Here is a 21476-nt window from a genome sequence, read left to right on the forward strand (position 1 = left end):
GTTAATCTGCTTTTGCTGTGGAAGAGAGAAAGTGTATTGCATATGATACAGACAATTCAGTGTGCGTACTTTCCTGCTGTTCACCATAATCTGCAAAGCAAAATGTCACTCATGCTAAAAATAACATGAAGTAGATGTACTTCACTGGGGACCACCTACAAGATATTACTGCTTAGTTGCTTAAGCCCTCCTAGATTGTTGGTATAGAGGGGCCAGATATGATGTTTCTGCTTATCACCAGCTCTTCTATTTATACTCTGATTTTATCTCTTTTCTTTTCTTTTCTTTTCTTTTCTTTTGTTTTCTTCCTCTTTATTTAATTTTCCTTTTATGATATTTCTTCTTTCAGTGTATTTGCCCCATGTGAATAGTTTGATGAAGTTGAGAAAGAAAACTGGTATTTTATGGGAGGGGGTGGGGTGTTAAACATAAGCTTTTTAAACCCTTTGACTTTATAAACACTGTTTTTTTCTATTTTTCTAGGGCAAGAAAGAATTCTATGTGCTCTTTGTTGAGCTTTACGTGCAAGGATTTGCTTGTGTGTATCTCTGTATTGTACTCAGTCCTTGTAAAAATAAATGAAGCTTTGGGGAAAGGATGGAATGAAACCTTGCATCTCATGAGGTTATTCAGCTGAGCAATAAATATATTAGATTCTGATCTTAAATTTCTCTTTTGGAGATAGGCCAATGCATTAAAAATGAATTACTATGGTTTAAGGGGAAAGTGGGGTTTAAAAAGTAGAAAGAACCTAGTTGTCCCCTTCATGGCATCTTTTCCACAATAGCAGGTATTAGCCCCCAGTGTTTTGGCAAACTTAAAAAATGGATAATTATATCCTGCCTTCTCAAATTCCCCTCCAGCTTCTGTTTTTCTCTTTCTGACCTGGACTATTATGCAGATGACGACATACAACGCATAGACTTTAAGGCCAGAAGGGATCATCTTGATCATCTAGTCTGACCTCTTGCACATTGCAGGTCATAGAACCTCATCCACCCTCTCTTGTAATAGACCCATAACCTCTGGCTGAATTACTGAAGTCCTCAAATCGTGGTTTAAAACTTCAAGTTACAGAGCATCCACCATTTACACTAGTGTAAACCTGCAAGTGACCTTTGCTCAATGTGTCAGAAGAAGGCAACCCTCCTCCCCTGCAGGATTTCTGACAATCTGACCTCAGGGAAAAGTCCTTCTGAACTCCAAATATGGCAGTCAGTTGAACCCTGAGCATTTCAGCAAGACCCACAAGCCAGATATCAGGAAAGAATTCTCTGTAGTAACTCGGAGCCCTCCCCATCTAGTGTTCCACCTCCAGCCATTGGGGATATTTGCTACTAGCAGTCACAGATTGGCTACATGCCATTGTAGGCAGTCTCATCATACCATCCTCTCCAAAAACTTATCAAGCTCAGTCTGAAGCCAGTTACATCTTTTGGCCCCACTGCTCCCCTGAGCTGTTTCAGAACTGTTAGAAACCTTCAGCTAATTTCAAGCCTAAACTTATTGATGGCCAGTTTATGTCCATTTGTTTTTGTGTTGTTTTTCCATGCATATGGCTATATTAAAATTTGCATTTAGCACAGTGTAAACCATTTGAAGTCTTCCATTGTGTAGAATGCTGCAGCTGGCTGGTATTTCAGTTCCCAGCTTTTGTGTAAATCCAGCTGCAAGTTCGTGAATTAACACATTGGCAGCAGGTAGGCCAAGGGTTCATGAATTAGTGCTAATGAATTTCACGTGAATTTTTCAAGGAATTCCCTTCCAGCTCCCAGTGCCAGAATTAAACGGGTGGCTGCATGCACTAATTCTGTTCTAGCCATTGCTGCATGTGCAGTGCTGTGGCCTTACGCATGATAAAGGAGTGGATGGAAAGAGATGGACTAATGAGTTGGCAGTTATAATGAAGTGTTCTCTGCATTTATTAAAAATACTTCTGTGTGTATGCACAGGCCTGTTACCCAGTCTTTCTGTTCTCAGACTGTGCAGAAACCCAACAGGTAATAGGGAAACATGGGTTTTGTAATGTCAGACAAATAAACACTTGTCTGGGGAACAAATAGTGTTAGCAAAAGCTCAGATAGTCTAGAAATAATAATGATTCTGACTATGAGATTAAGACTAATTACATTTGGGGTTCAGATCAATTAATTAAAGTTCCAGAGGAGACAGTGTGCTTGTAAGTATCTCCTGGGATTGAATGTTGTGCATCACTATATGGTACATGCAAGATAAATGCCATCCAGGACTCCACTCACTGAAAACTGATAACCAGTTGTGAATAAGATACCATTCTGTGGCATTTTAAAATCACTGCACAGAGCAAACAAAAGCTAAGGAGGCACAATGAGGTCAGATAATATCAGAATATGTTGTCTACATAAGTGACTGTAGTAAATCTAAATCAAGTTTAGGCACAACAGGAATATTATTATTTTAAATCTATCTAAATAAGACACCTATCCCAGGGCCTAGGCACCCTACCATGGGATCATGGAATAAATACAATTAAATTAAATCTCAGCAGCACTGAATTCAGTTGTACCGGAACTCAACTAGCTAGCCAGCCAGCCAGTCACCTACTTCCTCCACAATCTAATAAACATACCCTCAGCTCTCTATCAAGTGTTTCTTTCAGCATGTCTGGAAAGTCACCAAATTCAGGCTGTTTTGGACCAATGGGTTGAGATGCATCAAATACCCGAATTTATCAATTTAAATGCTCAGAGGTCTTCCCTGGTCCCGCTTTTAAGCAAGGAGGTGTTTCTATTCAGAGTGAAGCTGAATACAGGTTGAGCTGAACAAGTTGAACTTTATTAAACCCTGTGGACTTCTGTCTTCCTCTGATCATGATAAAGAGGCTCTGTACATGACCTAGACCTAGCAGCAGTCAGTCTACAGCCAGACAGCCTAAGTAAGGTGGGGTGAGTTGTGCCTCTCAGTTTGAGGGAGCAGCCTGCTTTGTCTCTCTCTGTGTTCGGTTCCTGTGTGGTGGTGTTCTGAATTATATGAAATAAAGTAGTGTTACATTGCTACCTTCCAGCAAGAGTATTTATAATTTTTTTTATCTGTGTGTATGCTATGAACATAACATGGGAGCAAGTTTCAGAATCTTGGGGTTGTCACAGGGAACACATGGCCACTCTTCCCACCCCCCCATCATTATAGTGTGGAGATCCGGCTTAACTGTCTGCTGACTGCAGCTGTGGAAATATGGCATGGGAAGAGAGACCCAGATCATTCAGGGCTGTATAGGTCATAACCAACACCTTAAACTTCAACCAGAGACCAATGGACAGACAATGCAGATCCCAGAGCACTGGGGCCACATGCTCCCAGAGAGCTGCTGTGTTCTCAGTAAGTGAGATGCTACAGTCTTCACCAGCTTCAGTCTCTGAACAGTTTTAAGGTATAACCCCATGAAGAGCACATTGCAATGTAGTCTAATATTGAGGTGATAAAAGCATGGATAATGATAGTAAGGTCCACATCCAAATGAAAAGGTCATGACCTCTTAACCCAGACATAAATGACAAAAAGCTGGCTAATTTACTGCTGTAGCATCATCGAACAGAAGAGGTCTAAAATCAAATCTAAGTTTTGGCAAATATATTTCCTCAACTGAAGGGGCCTGTACTATTTCTACCATCTCCTCTGACTGCCTCCAGCCACCATTGTCACCTCAGTTTTATCTAGGCTGAGCCTCAGCCAGCTGAGATGCTGAACTGCATTATCCAAATCCAATGAGTTAAGGATGTGCATTTGGGTATCAACATCCTGAGAAGACCTTCTCCCATGCCTGCGTAATAACTCTTCTAATGACCTCATACACATGGTGAACAGGAGTGATGACAAAATGAGACACTACGACTCTTTGGGAAGAGGAGCAATTGCCTGCAACTACCCACTGAGATCTCTGAGAAAAATAACAATGGCTGAAAACAGCTGACAGGCTGGCTATGGTGTCTGAAATAAGTAAAATTTTGAGACAGTTCTTATTTTGGCATCTGATAGATCAACATACCAGGCACTGATTTATGAATTAACAAATGACGCCTTCAGTTACATCCAATATGGGTTCAGTTGTGACCTTGATAAGGAGTGGTGCAAAGACACGCTAGTGGCTGAGCAGAAGTTTCTGCCTGAGGTATAGAACCTCAGGCAGGCACAATGAGTCTGGGGGTGAAATCCTGGTCTTGTTGCAGTCAGTGATAATCCCATAAATTTTGTAGTCCCAGGATTTTACTTTCAGAATTCAAAGGGAACATAGCCACCTGGTCTTCCTACGAGAGAGGTTGTAGTATCCACTGCTGTGGGCCAGATCTGCTTGCTTTTGTGGAAATGGGACAAGACCATTCTATCTAACATAACGTTATCTAGGTTGTAATTCTGCACCCATCACCATGGTATATAAGCAGCTCACAAGTTCCATAAAAATATTCATAATTCTTACTTGTTACCTTCCTCCATAAAAGCAGTAATCTGCATGTCCTGTTTGGATTTTTAAATATTATTTATAACTGAGCCAGAAGGATTATCTTGGTTCTAGACTCTGTACCAGAAATGAGAGCACAATAACAAGGCCTATATTCTAACAACTGTACATGCCTTAATTAGTAGTAAATCTTCCTGGATTTACTTCTTGTTTGTCTTTGTTTTGGTTTAATATATCCATATACTGTGGAACCCTGTTTGTCTGATCTAATTGGGTCTGGGGCCAGATCAGATAATCAAAAACCTCAATAATCCAGACAATGGGCAAAGACCTGTCAGCCCTGGGTGGTGGGGCTCGGGCTGTTAGCCCTGGCCTATGGGGCTCAGGCTTCATCTGAATTCCAAGCCCCACTGCCTGGGGCTAACAATGGGAGTCCCACTGCCCAGGGCTGACAGCCTGAGCTCCAGTTCAGTTAATAGGGAGAGCCAGATAATGGAGGCTCAGTTAAATGGGGTTCTACTGTATTTTTAGCATCTAGGCTAGTATTCACGGCTGTTGTGTAAAGTAATGGCCGTACAGCTGGTAGACCAATGCTTTCTACATCAATTATGATTGTCTAATTGTTCCAACAGATGGGAGGAACACAAGGTATCAGTTTGTGTCTCATTATATACTTAAACTGTAAATTCTTTGGGGCAGAAACCATCTTTCAGGGACTGTGACAAGGCCTCTAGTGCTAGCACAATATTACTAATAAGTACTCTTCTGTCACATGATGAATGAGAAGGTAATGCCCCTGGAAAGGCACTTGGGTATTACAGTGTCACGGCAGCGTCACTATAGTTAAGGTTGCATCACGACTTCTGTTTAAAGGTTGATCTTTCTAAATCCTCACAAACTGACATGCTAAGTCAGATTCCTTTGACATTTAGCTGCATTAGGAGGGTGCAGCGTAGGGTTAGTGACCCAAATGTGGGGTCATTTGAGCCAGGAGTTCCAGAGATATAAGCCCTGAAATAATAACCATTTTCCAAAAAGTTTCTACGTGGATATTGTGTGTGCATGTGCAGAGCTAGAGATCAACCTATTGCTGCGATGCAGGTCAAAATGGTCTCAATCAGTCAATTTTTATCTAGGGTAGTGCATAGCACCCACTAAGACTTTGGAGGACCCAAATTGTGAACACTGTTTAAGAAAATACTCACTTCTTTGCTTGCATAGATGTGCAGTCTGGAAGGAATGCTGTGAAGATGTGCCAATAAAGAAGAAATCCATTAGAGGATTTCTGTGCAGCCCCTTATGCTTATTTGTGTTGCTTGAGGGAATGTGCCAACACCCTGCCACTGACTTTTCTAGGCTGACCCTTTGAACACCTGTACAATAGATTTAATAACTCATGTTGCTTACTACAAGTGGTTTCTGTTATAATGTGGTTTTATTTTATGGGGAGCTTTACTGTAGACCCAGCAGAATAGTCAGTAGGCAGTCTAACCAAATGTTGTGTTGTATTGGGTGGGGAGGAGCTGGAGACAGTGGAGACAGAAGATGGTGTGTGTGTGTTTTGAGAGGTCAGGACAAGGGAACAAGGAGAGGGGCTGTGGCTGTGGAAGGGGCAGGTAATGAAGATGGGTGGTAGGCAACGCTTGGTTTGGTTGTTTAAGAAAATCTGTATTTTAATAGCCTCTTAGGGAGAGGGGCAGGGTTGTGGCAAGTGGTTCCTTCCTGATTTCAGCGCACATTAATGTGGTGTTTCCAAAGACCCATAGTGTGCAGCTCATGTACCTTGACCGCTGAAGGAAAAGAAATATGCACACTGCCACAGGTGGTTAGGGTTGCATTATAAGGTGTTGCCAATGTGTGGATTCTGGATGATTCCTGGCACAAGGTTGCAGAACAGCGAGTAGTACACCATGACCTGGGGATTGCTGACTACAGGCTAATTTGGATTGAGGAGATGGCCTGCACTGGCATCATGTTGTGAACACTTTGCAAAGTCTAACTAATGACTATGGTATATTGTGGTGATTCACTTGGGTGGAAATGATCTGGCCTCACTCCTTTTTTTACACTTCATGCAATGTATGAGCGCAAATTTGGACTACCTCACAGATTTATATCCAGGAGCTGTGATTAGTTTTCTTTGATTTGGCTGGATGTCTGGATAATTGCTACAGTGACAATATGAATGCTCTTAATAAGAGTCAGAAGAACATTAATGAGAAAATTGGAAGTTTCATGGCTGACCAGGAAATGTGTATTGTATGGCAAGCTGACACCTTGCTGTTTCTCAGAGATGGGGTATGGGTAAGAGGATCTTTCTCTCAAATGTAAAACTATCAGTATTTTGGAACAGAAATCCTGTCTGTGATTTGTCTTGTTGGCCCTGCCACAAACTTCACCTGCCAACCATTCTGAAGCATGGTCCAGGCATTGCATGTGAGTTGGGTTATAGCATGGGGGTGGAACGTTTATAGAAACATTTATATACCAGAGAGTGAAGACTTCATTTCCTGCTTGTGATGAATGGGGATAGGGGTGGGGGTAGGGTTGGGTACAGTAGTGGTGATGTGGCCAGGTTGGAGTAGGGAATGCAGTGAATGGGTTGGAGTGGTATGGCTGGAGAGGTGTTTCAAAGCAGGGCTGCTGGGGGAGGGGAGAGCTGTCTGGCCTGATATGCAAACTGTGGGACAGGATCTGTACAACTGCCTAACCTCCTACCAACAACATAGTTTTTTCCTGTTATAAAAAAATAGGAAACTCAATGGCAAAAATTACATTAATGCAGAGTTAAGGTTGCTTATTGGTATGTCATCCCCTTGCAGAATGCTGAATTGAGTAAAACTTAAACTTGTGAAAGCCAGGAAATGACCAGTTAACAGCTCTTTTCCAGTAGTGCCCCAATATCCCCTATTAGCACACATACCTTTACTCTGCCAATCCTATGGATGCTAAAATATACAATCTCTTCACCACCTTTTACAACCCATTCACTCTCACCCACAGGATTTGATCTAACACTCTTAAAAGACAAAAGGGGGAGCACCTTACCACCTTCCCTGTACCATCTTCAAGCAATGCCTCACTATGCACATAACACACAGTTGCCCTGGCCTTTGGTACTATAAGATTCAAGAGGTTCCAGATCCTGGCATATAGTCACACATTTATCCAACTCTGCAGAAAGAATATCAGACATGTATAACTTCAGAACCACTTCACACCCTTTTACAATCTCTTACCCTTCTCCACAGAATACCATCTCAACCTACACTTTCACTTAACCATCATTAAAGTATTAGAATATTCTTGCATCCCAGCTCCCTATTGACAATACCCTTTGAAATAAAACCCCATGTCTACTAAATATATAATGCAATCAGTTCTTCATTGAAATGATGCATATTGTATCCTGAACCTTCAGCACCTGCAGCAATTTCCTTTGGTGTCTCACATCAGGGGGATGCAAAACATAGATCTCCTTATCCTCATCTCCTTTACCAAGAAGGCCCAGCTTCTGCCTCTAACTTTTAGGGTAAGTCACACTGACTGCACCTGGAGTGTATGCAAATATTTCCCATTGGCTACTGCCAGCTTCAGTGGAACAGAGAGAAGATGGCATGGGCAATCTTTTTTTTCTTCCTCTCCTTTTCATCCTTTAATAGTGTTGGATGGAATCCTGTAGGTGAGAATAAATGGGTTTTAAAAGGAGGTGAACAACTTGTACATTTTAGCAGCTGTGGGGCTGGTGGAATAAAGGTCTGTGTGTTAATGAGGCATTGCTGAAGAAAGTCAGAGTTAAGGTTGCATGATCAATTTTAACTGTGTATTTCCTAATTTTCAGAAGTTTGAGTTTTGCTCAGCTCAGCGTTCTGCAAGGGGACAACATACCAGCAAGAAACCTTAACTCTGTGTTAACATAAGTTTTTCACCGTTGCTTCTCCTGTGTAGTTTGGAACCTGAAGAGCTTCTCCCCATTATAATGCAATCCTAACTACCTCTTTTTCCAAAATATGCCATCAATTGCCTTTTAAACAACCATTTCAAAAAAGTTTTATGAAACAGTGAAATAATTTGAAGTATTCTGTGCCCTATTTTAATAGAATTTTTAGTTTTGTTTAGTTGGTGGGGCACAGTTTGGAGAAGGGAACATCTTGTTAAGGCCTGTCAACATTTGGAACATAAGCGTTAGCACCTGTTCACATCTTTTGTAAACATGTTGGATATAATTACAATGCCATATGTTACCAATGGTTGACATAATATGATTAATATACAGTACTAGTGCCAGTCTTCTCACACCACTCAAGTGTTATGTAGCACTTAGCAACATTTCTCTAAACATTGACAATCTGCTTATTGCCTCTACGACATTTAAAACTGAAAAAGAAAATATATGATCATTTGGTAAGATGATCTTTTTTACTATTTTTTATTTTTTACATAACGAGGGTCAAGAACAGCAATTATTTTCCCACTATTGAATTCCACCACCCTGTTTTTAGAATCCAAGAATAAGTAAGCAATGATTGTAAATGATTTGATCCCACAAATCACTTCTGTCTGTTATCAGTCAGGCTGCCAGCTCCTAGTAACTATTTGATCACTAAAATTACTCATGTAAATGTACTTATCTTTATGATTACCATTCCCTCACCCAGCCTGTGCGTGTGCTTATCCATCTGTGGCATCTTGTCAAAATCCTATACTGTGAACTCTCTGGGGCAGAGACTATCTTTGTTTAACATCCCACCTAAGATAATGGGGCACTGATTGTGATTGGGGCCTCTGCATTACTACAAATTATAAATAAGTTTCTAAACACAGTAGATGGTATGAAAAAGGCATGAAGATGAGACTAACATGATTTTAAAGGAGCAATTAAGGTAGATAAAGAGTACAGGGAAAAGCATGTTCGAAAGGAAGGCACAACACAATTCTGAGAGTAATCTGGTGGACCAAGAAACCCATGTAAGGTCAAGTGCATTTTTTGTGACTGATTCACTTGAAACTCATGTGTCTCATGGAAACCTTTGGTTGTTGCTAGGCATGTATAGGAATTTATGAGAGTTGGGTCAGCTGTGAATTAAAGAATCTTTGGATATTTTTGAAGCTGAAACTTTGGCCCTATTTCTTATTCTATGCTGGAAATAGCATTCCTCAAAGCACTACTTCTTGGAATGATTTTGCGATTTCAGTAGAACTAATTAGATGGTACTGTGCAACAGCTGTGACGTGCATCTGCAAGGATACACACAGTGTTGGGTTGTGTCAAGGCATGGTAAAGTAGTGACTATTTCACTCCTGCAACATCTCTAACCATAAATCCCGATTAATGTGAATATCCTGAGTGAGAATACTGATACGAAAATAAAAAAAATTCCCTAGCTTTTATCTTGACATAAAATTCAAGTTTTCACTGAAAGTTTTTTGTCTGTCATCTTTTTCTCATTCATAGCAGTGATCTTTGAAGAACCGTCTCTGTAGTGAAATGTTACAGCATAGAGTGAGACTTATCAAAAAGCAATGTTTGTTGAAATCCTTATTAACAGAACTTTGGAGAATGAAACATGTTCACTCTGAATTCTATGTCTGAGCAAACAATTCATATTAGATTTGGAAATGGTGAATAATGTCTACTATAATATGTATTCATCTGCACACTTCTCCCCCATCCCAACTCCCTAAAGGATAGAGAACTCCACCTAAACCAGAAAATAAAACTGCCAACTACCTCTAGCAACTAAGGTCACGTCCACACTACAGAGTAAAATCAAAATTAATAAAATCGATTTTATAAAACAGATTTTATAAAATCGATTTTATGCGTCCACACTAGGGCACATTACTTCGGTGGTGTGTGTCCATGGTCCCAGGCTACCATCGATTTCCGGAGTGGTGCACTCTGGGTAGCTCAGTAAAAGAATGGGACCAAAAACTTCGATTTCCGTCCACACTAACCCTAAATCGATTTAGTAATATCGATTTTAGGGTTACTCCTTTCGTTTAGCTGGAGTACAGAAATCGATTTTAAGACCCCTTAAAATCGATTTTAAGTGCCTTGTAGTGTGGACGGGTATAGCGTTAAATCGATTTAACGCTGTTTAAATCGATTTAACGCTGTAGTGTGGACCTGGCCTAAGTCTCATTGTTTAAGAAAATATCTCCTACATAGTTAAGTCCAATTTGTTTTTACTGGAGAGAAAGATATCTTTAGCCTATTAAAATGAAGATTATTTGAACAAGTGGTCATCCCCTAGACCATGTTAAGATTATATGTTAAGAGTCATATGAGCATGACACTATTGCTAAAAAGGAATCATCTCCTTCTAACTGTTGCTCAGAGGATAAAATGTCTCACCACCTGGTTGCTTTTTTTTGTGAACTGCCTCTATACAAACCATTGCAGGAGGTGTCAATGTTTGGAATGTTTTCTCTTGACAGAAGCTGCTTAGGGACACAAAAGCTGGAACTGGTTTTGCCACCTTGACAAGCAAAAAAAGTTTGATTTTTATATGCAGAAGATTTGATTAAATAGTCATTTATTTTGACATACATCTTAGGTCAAGGACAGCAATTTTCTCAGAGCACTGGAAAATCAAGGACATCTTCTAAAAATAAATCACAGTGCCCATTTTTATTCTTCTGTCTAATTTCAGAATTAGTAGCTCTTCTTGCTTACTGATGTGAGTGATCTTACTGCCTTCTACTGGCTACTCATGTGAACTACTCTCCTGGGGATACTCAGGTAGGTGGAGACCTTGTACTTCCTTTTGGGAAGATCTTCCTAAAAGTCCTTTAAATTATAATCTCTGCTCAATAGGGAGTTGCTCTAAAGTTGTCCCCACAGAGCTTTGAAGCGAGTGGCCTATTCAGAACTTGTACAACAAGCTTCAATTAGAAAAGAAAGATAATTTCCAAAGGCTCCTGAAATTATTACAATACATAAAATTCTCATTCCAGTGTCAGAACTAAGAAAGCAGCACCTCCAGCTAACAAATGGTGTTTCTGAATCAGTTTCAATTAATTCCTTGAGCAATAGTGAGGGCTTTCAGCAGTTGAAGACATCTTCATTTTTCAAGAACACAGCTAAATCTTTTGCCAGAAAAATGGATAATTTGGATTATCACTCAACAAAGTGTATCAGTGTATGGGTGCTGTGACTAGTGTGTTCAGAGTCTTTTGTAATGGAGGAAAAAGAAAAGAGCTATACAGGATAAATTCATTTGATAATTTTCATTTTTTACTACACTGTATAACATGTACTAAACCATCGGGGTATCAATGTTCATCTTTCCTGTTAAAATTCATTAATTGTACTAAGCAAATTGTCCCACTACAACATTTTTGTTTATGGCTTTCAGCATTCTTTCCTACTTTTCATTTGTTGTTTTTGATTTCCAAATATAAATCATAGTCCTGAAGTCAGTAGGAATTTTACATAAGTAGGAAGGACTAAGAAAAGATTTCAGGACTGGGACCATAGAATTTATTGCATTAATAATTTCTTAGCATCCACAACTTTGTACAGAAGGAATTAGCATAAATTTCAAAATGTAAAGACTAAGGAAACTCCCAGAATAAAGTAGAGTTACGTGAACTGGCTCAAATAAAGGCAAAACAGATTCAGATCTATTCCCCAAGCTGAAATTGTGTTTGACTTTATTGACATCAAAAAAATTTGGCTACCATGTTTTTTAAAGGTTTATTTTAGGTTGTCCCATTTCTGACAATGTGGTTAAAGCACTACACTAGTTTTAGGAGCTCTGGGTTCAGTTCCTAGCTCTGCTATTTGACCTACTGTGTGATCTGTGGCAAGATGCTTAATCTTCCAATACCACAGTTCCTCATTTCACACATCTGGAACCCAAAATAAAACACTGATCACCTATTTCACATGGGTAATTCATTTAGTGTTTATGAAATGCTCAGATGCCAAGGGGGTGGGGACCATATAAGAATGCAGAGAGGTTCGTTGGTTCCCATTGGGACTGGAAGCAGAAAAGTGAAGATATTTTGTGAAATATTTTGCAGGATTTTAAGTGCAACTACAGCAAACCTCTCTCTCCCACCTGTAAAATAATGCACTACAACTGAAAATGCTGAAGCCTGAGAGTGGAGGTTGACCATAGCCAGAAGAAATAGTAGGTCTGTATTTGCAACCTGTTTGTTTCAAGAAATCATTCTGGAGTCATTGACACTATTGTAATTTCTGAGAATTGTAGTGCAACTCTGTCCTGAATAATAGACTCTTGGCCTAAATGATCTTCTTGGATGGTTCACTGGCCCAAATTGAGAAACCTATTGAAAGAGACATTAGGACCTGAGAGATGGAAGAATACAACCCTAAAGTTGAATGATTTCATGAAGTATAATTGAGAGAGGTTGTGTAGGTCTGCTTCTAAAAACACAAATCCCACTAAGCACAGATATTCATATTTTGTTATGTGTGAGAAAATGTGGACGAGCCGGGTGAAGGGAGAGTATGTGCAAAATTGCAACATTTTCAATGCAAATATGTGATGTTCTATGCAAGGTGGGGAAAATTGATGGTTCATTTTAATTTCCATGTATTTCTATGTTTTTTAATATAGGTATTCTTGACCATCCTAAGCATCTTCATCTGTTCTGGGGCAGAAGTCGGGGAGGGGGATGGGATGGGTGGGAAATGAGAACATATTAGTTCATTGTCTCTCTTGTTTTTACCTATGTATAAGTTGCGGTCTCTGTCCCAGGAATTTTATGGGATCATGAGGATCCTGAGGAGCATGAATAAATACCAGAATATTTTGCATAGAATACACTGTGATTAGACACTATAAATACAGAGACAGATCATTAATCTTTATTTGGCTTAGGTTTGTCTTCTCTTTCTGTGGGATTCTATATATGCACGTATTGCATATTGTCCCAATAAATCTACCTGAATTTTTTTTAAAGGTAAAATGGCTTTTTGAGCTATGTGAACCTTTTTTCTGGAAAAATCTTTGATGAAAACTTTTGTGTATTGGTTTGTTTCTGTTAAAATATTATTGGTTTATGAAAAGAAAAAAATTATCAAAAGCATGGATTTACTGTTGGGGGGGGCATTCTTAATTTTGGAAATAAAATTATGAAAATTTCCATGAAAATAATTAACAATTTTCTACCAGCATTAATCCCCAACAAACTGATTTTACTAGCTTTTAATGGCAGCACTGTATTTCCTTCAAGGCAACAGCATGATAAATCTAGTTCTCAAAGTATTTGTGTTTCTGATTTTCCAGTCATCTGGTCACTTCTTAAGTCACCTCAAGTCACCTTCTTAAGAAGTCACCTTCTTAATATCCGAGTACTTTGATGTGGACACAGTGGTGAAATGAGGACAGACACATGCATGGAAACAAGTGGCAGGCTGCAACTTTTATTAAACTTTAGCACGGGCCAGGGGCACTACCTGGCCATCATCCATACTTTCATATATCGACCATTTAATTGATTCCAGTGAGTGAGTTACAAGGCTCATTACCATGTAACCCACCTCAGCCTACCCCCGCAGGACTCAGCAGTCTCTGAGACCTAGCTCCCTCCCTGCTACAAGGGGGACAGAGGGTGTAGAAGGGTGAGGACCTTAACCTGTGAGGGCCACAAGGTCTGACCTCAGCCCATGGAGGCCACATGGTCTCACCCTACCTCATGGGCCCAAGGCCCATCACCATGCTCTTGGAGAGCAGTTTTGGTATCTTCCTGTTAATTTATTTAATTGCTTAATTCCCTGCTTTAGATTAGTTTTGCTGCCATGTGCTTATCTCTGTTTCCTCCTGTTCATATTCTCCACCCTTTCTTCTCCCCTTCCTTTTTCTCTTTGGGACTTTAAAAACCATCACATCAAACCATGTCATTTGGGACTAGATGGGGTGCTCTCTGCCTTTGCAGGTTGAGGAGATGCCACATTTTCCAAGTCCTGCACACACACAGCAACAAATTTAGAAAACTCTGGCTTTTCAGTGTTGTTTTTTAGCTTTGAAAGTTTTTCAACAATCCCACTGCTCGAGAAATTCATCAACAAGAGTCTTCAAAAGACTTGCAGACAATAGAATATAAAAATAGAATTAAGCTCAGGAAGTTCCACAGAATGCATTTTTCCCTCAGGTTGGTGGGAAAAGTTAATTTGTTTTTTTTCATAATTATCTTTATTTTCCTAGTTCTATGTTCAGTTGTCATTGAGCTTTCACTGGGCATTAGCTAACTCTTGTCTTTGAGTTCCTTGATGTCTTGACTCATGAACCATTTGTCAGTCAAAATAAATAGTCATTTTTTTATTTGACAAATCAGGCTACTCCATGTCCATTTGCTGACACATTATGATAGTTTTCTCTAGCCTTCAGTCTTTCATTGTCAGGTAATTTCAGAACTGTATCTCTTCTATTATTTCTCTGCTCTTGGTTGAGGCAATCTATTGTTTTTTTCTTCTCAACATTTAAGTTTCCTGCAATGTTTATTTAAAGTAAACTCTTTCATCATGAATTTTCTTTCGGTCTAAAAGTTATTTTTGTTATTTTTTTAAAAAGTTTATAATTTTACCTGTTACTTAACATTTTGGAACACTGATCTGTATGCTCATCTTTACTAAACCTACCTAGAAACACCAAAAATGAATAATAGAACTGGTCAAAAAATTTCCTGATTTTTTTTTCCATTGAAGTTGAAATTCAAAACCAATTTTTGAATTTTTTGCTAAATTTGGCCCCCATTTTCAACCATTTTATAAAGTTGCTAGAAAATGTTCAAACTTCAGAATTTTGTTGAAATTTTTTAAAAATGGAATTTTGCCTCTTCCCCCCCCCTTTTTTTTTTTTTTTTACTGGTGGAGGATATATTCAGCAGTGCAATGGCTACCTCCACAAGCTCCTCAACTTCCCCCTCCCTCCACAATCCTAGCTGCTTAAACTGCTTGTAATTCCTCATGCACCTCAACCACTCTCTCAGCTGCCCAGCCACCATGTCACCCCCTCAGCAAGAGACCCCATGTTGACTCCCTATCAGTTGCAGAACCTTTCTGTAATTCCTCCTTAACAAGTGCTCAGAACTAATATACTTCTCGCTCAACTTGCCAACACTTCTGCTATCTCAATAATCAACATCCAAATCCCAATTCTCAGCTGCCAACAATTCATAGTGCCACTCCTCATCCCTAAAAAGTCTGGTCACCCTAACTGCCCTCCTTCGTAGTTGCCCTCCTTCCTCTTACTCATAAGAAGAATCCAAACCCAATTAACCTCTCTAGGGCTAATCCCTTATGATTTCAGATAAGCATGTGGTCCCAACCTTCCTCCTACTGCTCACCAACTTCCAGTCCACCAGCTCCCCACATACAATCCTGATTTCCTATCCTTTGTCTGGTGAACAAATGGTCCATCTATCTCAAAATCCTTAAGAGTAGGAACTAAGTATTAATTTATATGTTCTAATAGAGTTTACAGTATTTTATATGGTATTTTCAGGTGAAAATTTCAAAATGCTTTACATCTCCCCACTTGTATTATTTTTCTTTGTTTTTCTACAGAAATGGACATTTCATTCTCTTGATCTTAACACTATCCGGTGTCATACTAGCCTTTGCAGGTGGAAAAATGTCACACTGATTACAGTCAGTCAAGTAGCATTATATTATCTTACACCCACCATAACACTCAGTCTAAATAATACAGGGGATGTGATGTCCTAGAGCAAAACGTGCATTTTGAAAATCTTTTATAATCTTGGTCATAGAAACTAATTTCAACCAACTCTCCCTCTGTCACATTACATCTATAATTAGTGTTCTATTAGAAACCATGGTTAACTAATATGACACAAAGCAGAAAAATCAATGGAAGTGAAAGTTAAGGTATTCATAAGAACATAAGAATGGCCGCACTGGGTCAGACCAAAGGTTCATCTAGCCCAGTATCCTGTCTACTGACAGTGGCCAATGCCAGGTGCCCCAGAGGGAGTGAATACAACAGGCAATGATCAAGTGATCTTTCTCCTGCCATCCACCTCCACCCTCTGACAACAGAGGCTAGGGAACCCTTCCTTACCCATCCTGGCTAATATCCATTAACCTCCATGAATTTATCAAGTTCTCTTTTAAATGCTGTTATAGTCCTAGCCTTTGCAACCTCCTCAGGCAAGGAGTTCCACACGTTGACTTTGTGTTGTGTGAAGAAGAGCTTCCTTTTATTTGTTTTAAACCTGCTGACCATTAATTTCCTTTGGTGGCCCCCAGTTCTTGTATTATGGGAACAAGTAAATAACTTTTCCTTATTTGCTTTCTCTACATCACTCATGATTTTATATACCTCTATCATATCCCCCCTTAGTCTTCTCTTTTCCAAGCTGAAAAGTCCTAACCTCTTTAATCTCTCCTCATATGGGACCCGTTTCAAACACCTAATCATTTTAGTTGCCCTTTTCTGAACCTTTTCTAGTGCCAGTATATCTTTTTTGAGATGAGGACACCACATCTGTATGCAGTATTCAAGATGTGGGCGTACCATGGATTTATACAAGGGCAATAAGATACACTCTGTCTTATTATCTATCCCCTTTTTAATGATTCTAACATCCTATTTGCTTTTTTTGACTGTCGCTGCACACTGCGTGGATGTCTTCAGAGAACTATCTAGGATGACTCCAAGATCTTTTTCTTGATTTATTGTAGCTAAATCAGCCCCCATCATATTGTATGTATAGTTGGGGTTATTTCTTCCAGTGTGCATTACTTGACATTTATCCACATTAAATTTCATTTGCCATTTTGTTGCCCAATCACTGAGTTTTGTGAGATCTTTTTGAAGTTCTTCACAGTCTGCTTTGTTCTTAACTATCCTGAGCAGTTTAGTATCACCTGCAAACTTTGCCACCTCACTGTTTATCCCTTTCTCCAGATCATTTATGAATAAGTTGAATAGGATTGGTCCTAGGACTGACCCTTGGGGGACACCACTTGTTACCCCTCTCCATTCTGAGAATTTACCATTTATTCCTGCCCTTTTGTTCCCTATCTTTTAACCAGCTCTTAATCCATGAAAGGACCTTCCCTCTTATCCCATGTCAACTTAATTTACCTAAGAGCCTTTGGTGAGGCACCTTGTCAAAGGCTTTCTGGAAATCTAAGTTCAGTATGTCCACTGGATCCCCCTTGTCCACGTTTGTTGACCCCTTCAAAAAACTCTAATAGATCCGTCCTCCTTTAATTGCTATTATTACCCTTAACTACTATGGGAGACAGACAAATGTCTGAAATAATTTCTGAAGGGTGCATGCAGATATGTTAGTGGTGAGCAGACTGGTTCTGAGCCATTCTGCTCCTCTGAACAGTTAGCATTGTTTGTGGTGGTTGCATTTTGTTTGCTCAATATCATCCTGGAATAGTTTTGTTTTTGACATGGGAGGAAAGGTGAAGATGTTGGTCACTGAAAACACCTAACAATTTTTAGCTATCTTCCAACGAGGCTTTTATAGGATTTGTGCTGAAAGCTGGAGGCTGTTGCTGCTGTTAGTACTTCAAGCTCGGATAAGGCACTGCTTGATTGAAAACAAGCAATTATGAAAAGAAATGGATTTCTTTCATAAAACTAGAATCTCTACAAGAATCTGTTTCCACTATATATAAAATGTTGCCTCTTTCACCCAGAGATTAAAAGAAGTTTGGAAATACTTGCAAACTTCCTGTGCTGGATACAGTGGAACATTCTAATTCAAGAGAAAAAAAAACCCCAGCATGGTAAAGATAGATGAGCTGATTTAAAAATTTAGGGTTAGGAGTTTGAAAATGGTTGGTTCCTCGACAATGTAGAAACTGAGAAGATTGTTGTTTTCCGTCTGCTGTGGCAACAGTGTTCACAGTTGTCAGGACAAATGGGGATTGCTTTCCTTATTTCTGCAAGGACCGTTCTGGGGAGAAAACCTAATAAATCTAACTGAGGACTATCCTGATGGTATGCGAATCGCTGATGGTGAGAAACAAGCTCTTTGCCATTGCAAAAATCCATTACCCATTTGTGAATTTTTCAAAAAGCACCTTTGTGGTTGCCCCTCAACCTTGGGGAGGAGCTTCCCACAAAGCTAGTTCATTATCTTTCTTGAAATCCCACCTTAAAATTCCTTTACCATGATGCCTGAAAAAACTTGACAGTGGGTAGGCCGCTGCTGGGCACTGATATCACTATCTATCACCCTGACCAATATTGTCTTATTGTTTCTGGTAGCCAGCCCCTCATTTGTCTGACTGAATATTCAACTCTTGTACTTTGTTTTATATGTCGATTGTAGACTCTTTGGGTCAGGGACCATATTTTTATTCTATGCTTGTAAGCACCTAGCACAATGGGGTTTTAGTCAATAACTAGGTGCTGAGGTAATACAAATAATAAGTATATTAGTATGTAATTTAGTTAGCTTTGTGTTTGCAGACAAAACTTCAGCTTGTCACAAAATACCATACACAGAGAAACCTTTGAGCTTAGCTCACATGGCATTGGCAAGGCCAGCACCACAAAGCTTGTTAATCAACGGCCCTTCACCATATCAAGCATTGCCTGGTTAGTGCCTCAGTTGCAGCAGCAACCTTCCCCCTAGGCCTTATCCTCCATTTCCACTCTTCTATCACTTAGCAACAGTCTATCTTTCAAAAGGCAGTGGTTTAGTAGGCTCCAAAAGTAATAGAGCTGATCAGAGGAGGCTGAAATAAACACACATGTGTAGTCAGGGCCTGCTCCAGGCACCAGCTTATCAAGCAGGTGCTTGGGGCGGCAACTCCGGAGAGGGGCAGCACTTTCAGGTATTCGGCAGCAATTCGGCGGAGGATCCCTCACACCTGCTCGGAGCGAAGGACCTCCCGCTGAATTGCCGCAGATCGCGATTGCGGCTTTTTTTTTTTTTTGGCTGCTTGGGGCGGCAAAACCCCTGGAGCCGGCTCTGCATGTAGTTAAACGTGGTTTTGTTACCCATTACCTTCCTCTGCTTCCTGTGACTAGGCATGTTGACAAATTCAGCTGGAAATCCTACACAATTGCAGTGGGTTGCTCAGCATCAAGAAGGTGGCCTAATTCACTATCTTGTTATTTTGAATCATCTCAATAGAGTGACACCAGTATAAAACTGGAGTTATACTGTGGAGAGGCAGGACACAGGCTTTGTCTATACTTAAAACACTACACCTATGTCGCTGTAGCACTTCTGTGTAGACACTCACTACAGGAATTGGGGGCGGGGGTGTTCTCCTGTTGCTGTAGTTAACCTGTCTCCCGAGAGATGGTAGCTAACCTGATGGAAGAATTTTTCCATCAGCCTAGTGCTCTCTACACCATAGTTTAGGTCACTCAGGGGTGTGGATTTTTCACACCCTGAGATAAGTAGCTATGCCATGTATGTTTTCAGGGTAGACCAGCCCAGAGGTATGTGCAATGGTTGATTAGAATTCTAAACACTTATAAGATGGGATAGGCATTTTCTTATGTATCTCTAAATATTATTTTATTATCTTACAGCCTAGTGTTGAAATCCTTACTAAGAAAACAAAATCAGTCACTTAGGTAAGGATGTGAAGGTTGGACCCTCAGGCTTTAAAACTAGTAACTGTCTTCAAGAAAATGGGTTTGGACAGTAGCAACAACAGCAGCTCCAGCCCATTTCAACTAACTTCTCTTTCCCCCCGAAAGGACAGATATTACCATCTAAGTCTGTCACACAGATAGAATTAAAAGGGTTAGAAGCACTGTTCCCTCTAAGCCACGCAGTGCTCCAGCAAGTGTTACTCAGCCACGCACATCCTCAGGTGATGGCGAGAGGGCAGTGCCCGGGAGTGGGGTGAGGCTGGAGGTAGGGCTGGCCTTACCATGAGGCAAACTGAGGCGGTCACCCCAGGTGCCAAATTGTTGGGGGGGCGCCACTAGGACCCAGAGTGTAGAAAACTGCTCTAGATGCACAGAGATGGTGAAGTGCTTTGCTGGAGGAAGGAGGGCACAAGAGACATACAGGCAGGCAGGGGAAAAGGTGAGAGGAAATAACAGAAAGCAGCAGGAGCTGCAGGGGGAGAGAGGAGGAGGAGCCTCTTATGTGCCTCTCTAGCAGCCCCAGGAGCCTGGACTGATTAACATCAGCTTCTCAGGGAGATTCCTGTTTCCTGCTGCTTCCCTGAACCCACTTGAGGAGAACAGGCAGTCAACGAATGTAGTAGGAGCCAGTTAGGCCCTTAAGACACATCTTCCCTCACTCAGGCCCTGCTACCAGTCTGCTTATTTGTCCCCTTCAACTGTATTGAGAGCCACTATAGCTGGCACAGAACAGCAGTCATGAGTGAAAGAAGAAAACACCCCTCTGGGGCAGCATTCAGAAAAAGAAAGAAAGCAAAGGAAGCTTTTCTATCTAAGCAGGAGGGAGCTCTCCTGAGATACATAGAGACAAATGTTCACTGTGAGCCTTCCGGCCCCAGTGAGGATGTGAGTGGTGAGGAGATGCCTGATCTTCCAGTTAGTCAGAGTGCAGGTGACCTGGCAGCTACTGCAGCATCCATATCTCCATCTCAAATCGATGTAACCATGCACATTCCTGAAGAAAAGTGTAGATCAGACAAGAGTGTGGTGGAGGCACAAGAAACAGCTGCTGCTGAGTTTAGTTCCTTAAGTCTAGATGATCCAGGACTGTGGACCCACTTGAGCAGTAGCCTGAGGGATTTCCTTGTACTGCCTGGGCCACGGCAAGTGAAAAACTTCATGTTCCCCAAAGATAATGACAATAGAAGTTTCTATCCAAAGCATGACTGGCGTGAAATCCCCAATGGTGACAATGTGGAAAGGTCATGGCTTATGTACTCAAAAACGCAGAATGCTGCATACGTTTTTTGTTGCAAACTCTTCCAGTCTAATGTTCCAGCCACATTGGGTTCTACTGGAACAAGGACTGGAAAAATCTGGCTAGAAATCTGGCATACCATGAGAAGACAGCAAATCACCAGAGAGCATTCCATAGGTGGAAAGAGCTTGAGAGGAGACTAAGGTTAAAAGCCACCACAGATGAT

The sequence above is a fragment of the Gopherus evgoodei genome, chromosome 1, assembly GCF_007399415.2.
Source record: "Gopherus evgoodei ecotype Sinaloan lineage chromosome 1, rGopEvg1_v1.p, whole genome shotgun sequence".
NCBI lineage: Eukaryota > Metazoa > Chordata > Testudines > Testudinidae > Gopherus > Gopherus evgoodei.